General features: G+C 53.2%; 1 pseudogene; it reads right to left on the bottom strand.

Moving 5' to 3' along the window:
* Positions 1-1,149: 1,149 nt before the first annotated feature.
* Positions 1,150-1,265, bottom strand: LOC143929739 (U2 spliceosomal RNA; annotated as a pseudogene).
* Positions 1,266-5,600: the final 4,335 nt, after the last annotated feature.

The raw sequence follows: 5,600 nt of genomic DNA on the forward strand, positions 1-5,600 counted from the left end.
GTCCAGCCCTGAGATGAGGTGTATACTGAGTGAGAGGAGAGGAGTGTTGTATAGTGAGTGAGGGAGAGGAGAGATGAGGTTTATAGTGAGGGAAAGGAGAGATTTTTCTTTTTTTTTAAAAAGCCTGTGGCGTGCAAAACACACCCAAAAACGTCCACCCGGTGCCAAAAAAAGTGCACACACATAAAGAGTGACACAAAATGTGCAAAGGGTGTTACACAAGTCCTCCACTAAGAAGGACCTTACCCTGATCCCCCCGGGGCGTGAGGCTCCAGACGGGGACTGAGGTACTATACTAGGTCCATCTGGCCGAAACCAGACGACCACTTTTCTCTGGAAGGTCTGTCGAAACAGATCCACCCAAGTACTCGGTTGGGACTCCCCCGAAGGGAGACCCTCTGAGAGAGAGGGCGAACCAAGCCAGAAGGCCTATGTCCACCCCCATCCCAAGACTTTCAGGGTTGGCCCGAGGAACGGCACCCTACTCATCACACAAGTGACAAAACTGTGACACACCAAACATAAAAATACAAAAAAAGTGACAAACACAGGGTCAACTAAAAAGAAAGTAGGGAGAAGGAAGTGGGAGAGAGTGAAAGGTGACCATTGTGAGATAGAATGGCCGGCCCTCTGGCCAGGAATAAAAACTTCCCCTGGTCCTAGCCAAAAGGCCGGGCCCAAGAGGCAGGTGGGAAAAACATGTGTTGTGGTGAAGTGACCATGGTGCCAAACATCAAAGTGATTTCTCACAGTGAATTTAAGACACCCCCTGAACTGCCACTTCAGGGGCACATCACCACAGGCTTTTCAAAGCAACCCTGACCCACAGCCCAGACCGCAGGAGCCCCCACCCCAGGCAGAAAGGCATGAAGATCTGAGAGCTTAGTGAGAGCCCTTTGCCATCAGGCCTCACCCTCGCTCCCATCACTCCTACCTAATTACATTACAATGACAGTACAAGTACTGGCCGCTCCCCCAATGGGAGAAAGGGGAACCAGCGTTCCCTCCGAAAAACTGACCAGAGCTAGAGCTGCCCCAATCCAGGCCAGAAGGCCAGGGTCCCGACCCTTCAGCGCCGACCAGTGGTTCCCCATCCCCATCAGAAGGCTTCCCTTTTGGCTACGAACCGCTCCAGGTTACCTTTACACCAGCAGGTTTTGCATAGCAACCGCCACCCCTGCTCCACCTCGCTGTAGAACAGGGACAGAAGCAAGCGCAAAGAACAGATACTACACTTGATCTTAGCCAAAAGGCAGAGAAGTGAGGGAGAGGAGAGATGAGGTGTATAATTAGGGGGAGGAGGAGTTGTATAGTGAGAGAGGAGAGGAGAGATGAGGTGTATAGTGACTCTGAGGGAGGGGAGAGGAGGGGAGAGGAGAGGAGAGGAGAGGAGAGGAGAGGAGAGGAGAGGAGAGGAGAGGAGAGGAGAGGAGAGGAGAGGCTAGGTGTATAGTGAGGGAGGGGAGAGGAGATGAGATGATTCGAGAGATGAGGTGTATAGTGAGTGAGAGGAGAGGTGAGTTGTATAGTGAGAGAGGAGATGTATAGTGAGAGAGGAGAGATGAGAGGCATAGTGAGAGAGGAGAGGTGAGATGCATAGTGACAGAGGAGAGATGATATGTATAGTGAGAGAGGAGAAGAGAGGCGTATAGTGGGTGAGGAGAGGAGTATATAGTGAGAAAAAGGAGGGGCGTATACTGAGGGAAAGGAGAGGAGAGGGTAGGGTGTATAGGAGAGGAGTGGAGTATAGTTAGTGGATGGGAGAGGATAGGTGTAAATAGTGAAGAGAGATGTATAGTGATGGCTAGTAGGGATAAGTTTGGTGTTCGAGTCGAACATACGTTGGACTCGAACATCGGCTGTTCGCACGTTCGGCGAATACCGAACATTATGGGCCGTTCGCGCCAAATTCGTGTGTCGCTCACGGCCCACAATGCACTGCGTCATCGCAGTGCATTGCTGGCTCATGATTGGCCAAGCATGCACTGTGACCCCGCATGCTTGGCCAATCACAACGCCAGCAGCGAGAAGAGCCATGATTGGCCATAGGCAGGATGCCTGTGGCCAATCATCCTGCCTGTGGCCAATCATAGCTCAGGCTGTGTAGTACACGCCCCACAATATATAAGGCCTCCAGCGCGGCGGCCTTGTGTAGTGTATTGGCGTCTGTAGGAGTTAGTGGGTGTTCTCTGTGTACCTTCAACGCAGTATACACAGTTCGTTATCGGCCGATTTAGCGTTCTTGCTCTTCTGTAATTGAGCTTTCAGTCAGCTGTAGGAGATTGTGGGTGTTGTCTGTGTGCCCTGACCGCAGTATACACCATTATATCCACCTATACTGCTCTTCTCTAATTGAGCCATCTGCCATCTGCAGGAGTTAGTTGGTGTTGTGTGCCTCCAGCACAGCACAGTATACACCAGTATCTACCCTTTAATTCCTGTTCTATAATAAAGGCATCTGCAGGAGTTAGTGGGTGTTGTGTGTGCCTCCAGCACAATATACACTACCCAATTTCCTGTTTTCCCATCTCCCTTCAGGCCATTACCATGTCTGGAAGGCCAACAAGGAGAGGCAGACAGGCACGAGCCGATAAAAGAGGGCAAGCAGGCTCTGTGTCTAGAGACAACAGTGCTGGTCGTGGACGCGGTGCATCGTCATCAGCACGTGGCCATGGGACACGCTTGTCCTTCTTTTCAGCAGCTGGACATGTTGAGCTGCATCATGCCGAAGACTTGGTAGAGTGGATGACCAAGCCCTCTTCATCCTCCTCATCCTCTCTCACCCAGTCTCAGGGTACTAGCAAAGCAGCTGCCAACGCATCGTCTTCCCTCGTCTCAATGTCATCATCAGTGACTCCTTCCCTAGACCCACCACGTCCTCCTGAGGAGTCCCCTGAACTCTTTGAGCACAGTGTTGGGTACATGCTCCAGGAGGATGCCCGGTGTTTTGTAGGCTCTGATGATGATACTCAGCTAGAGGAAGGCAGTAGCGTGAGCACAGAGAGAGGGGATGCTCAAGAAGGACAGAAATCTAGCAGTCATGTTCCACAAGCTGCAGCATACTGCCAGGTATGCTCCAGCGATGAAGAGGGAGGGAATGATGAGGGCACTGACTGAGAGGAGGAGGAGCAGGAGGAGGAGGCACATCTCCAACGAGGCAGGATGCCCTCCGGGGGCCAGCTTAGGGGCAGCACACCGACTGAATCACACCGCAGAGCTCCGCCTGTGCAGGGCACTGCCTCTGCGCGTTATTCTAAAAGTTCTTTGGTGTGGGCCTTTTTTGAGACGAGTGCATCAGAACGCACCGCTGCTATTTGCAACATATGTCTCAAGCGTATCTCGCGTGGCCAAAACATCAGCCGCTTGGGCACCACATGCTTGACCAGACATATGTTGACCTGCCATGCAGCTTGTTGGCAAGCATACCTCAAAGACCCACACCAAAGAACAAAGTGGACCTCTCCTTGCTCCTCATCAGCTGGGATCTCCAACCCCACTAGACCTTCAGTCCTCTCTGAAACCTGCTCTGAGAGGAATGAAGGTGTAGAATTAGGTGTGTCACAGACAAGTGCTTCCGGGAACTCTGCTAGCAGTACACCCACGTCCGATTATAGCAGGCAAATGTCCCTGCCCCAGCTGCTGGACCGTCAAAAGAAGTTCACTCCCAGCCATCCACATGCCCATTGGTTGAATGCTAGCTTGGCTAAATTGCTAGCACTTCAACTGCTGCGTTTTCAGTTGGTAGACTCGGCCCCCTTCTGTGAGTTTTTACAATGTGCGGTTCCTCAGTGGCAGGTCCCCAAACGCCACTTTTTCTCACGGAAGGCGATTCCGGCTCTCTACCGGCATGTGGAAGGCAATGTCCTTGCCTCGCTGGACAGGGCGGTCAGCGGTAAGGTGCATATTACCGCTGACTCATGGTCCAGCAGGCATGGACAGGGACGTTACCTGTCTTTCACGGCCCCTTGGGTGACTCTGCTGGCAGCTGGGAAGGATGCAGGACAAGGTGCAGTAGTGTTGGAGGTTGTTCCGCCACCACGCCTCCAAAATGCTACTACTGGTTGTGACACACCTCTCTCCTCCACCCCCTCCTCTTCTTCTTCCTCCATGGCCTCTTCCAGTGCTCTGTCCTCAGAACCAGCGGTGCTCCGTAGGCGTTCAAGGGGCTATGCAAGTACGCAGGCAAAACAATGCCATGCCGTGCTTGCGCTGGTTTGTTTGGGGGACAGGAGCCACACTGGGGCAGATACTTTGTCAGCTCTGCAGGAGCAGGCCGAGAGGTGGTTGACGCCACGCCAGCTTAAGCCAGGATTGGTGGTTTGCGACAATGGTACCAACCTCCTCTCTGCCCTCCGTCAGGGACAACTGACCCATGTGCCCTGTGTGGCTCACGTCCTTAACCTGGTGGTGCAGCGGTTCTTGGGCAGGTACCCAGGTTTACAGGATGTCCTGAAGCAGGCCAGGAAAGTCTGTGTGCATTTCCGCCGATCATTTAATGCCTGTGCTCGGCTGGCTGAGCTTCAAAAGGAGTTGAACCTGCCCAAGAACTGCCTTATATGTGACATTCCCACCAGGTGGAACTCAACGTTGGCCATGCTGCAGCGGCTGCACACGCAGCAGAGGGCCATCAATGAGTACCTGTGCGACTACGGCACCAGGACAGGGTCAGGGGAGCTCGGTTTTTTCTCACCACGCCAGTGGGGCATGATCAGGGATGCATGCACTGTCCTGTCACCTTTTGAGGAGGCCACAAGGATGGTGAGCAATGACACTGTACCTCTTGTCCACCTCTTGGAGCATACGCTGCGTGGAATAATGGACAGGGCACTTGAGGCAGAACAGAGGCAGGAAGAGGAGGACTTCCTTGTCTCTCAAGGCCCCCTTTATCCAGACAGTGTTCCTGCTGTCCCACCCATCACACAGGAAGAGGACAAGGAGGAGGAGGAGGAGGAGTATGATTGTGTCAGCATGGAGGTGGAGGCTGGCACTCAGCATCAGAAGCAGCAGCAGTCTTGTAGGGATGATTTACAGTCCCAAGAAACCCGTGGACTTGTACGTGGCTGGGAGGAGGTAGCTGCGGATCATGTTGTCCTTAGTGACCCAGAGGACTCCGGACCGAATGCCTCAGCTAACCTACGCTGCATGGCCTCCTTGATCCTCCAAAGCCTGCGGAAGGATCCTCGTATTCTTCAGATCAAGGAGAGGGACCATTACTGGCTGGCCACTCTCCTTAATCCACGGTACAAGGGTAAGGTTGCCGACCTTATCTTGTCATTGGAGAGGGAGCAGAGGATGAGACATCTCCGGGAGGCCTTGCAGAAAAGTCTGTGCAACGCGTTCCCAGAGACTGGGAGGTTACAAACTCCTGGTCCTGGACAACGTGTTGCTGAGGCATCGGTCAGAAGGAGCGGTGGAGAAGGTGGCCGTCTGACCGATGTGTTCAGACAATTTTTTAGTCCGCAGCCCCAAGGTATGACCGGTTCCAGCAACCATCGCCAGCGTCTGATTTACATGGTGCAGGAATACCTAGGGGACAAGGTCAGACTTGGACACCTTTCACACCGAAAATCCTCTGGCTTACTGGGTCTTGAGGATGGATC

Source organism: Lithobates pipiens, unplaced genomic scaffold (genome assembly GCF_037356315.1).
Source record: "Lithobates pipiens isolate NorthernLeopardFrog02 unplaced genomic scaffold, aLitPip1_a1.2 Scaffold_24, whole genome shotgun sequence".
Classification (NCBI taxonomy): Eukaryota; Metazoa; Chordata; class Amphibia; order Anura; family Ranidae; genus Lithobates; species Lithobates pipiens.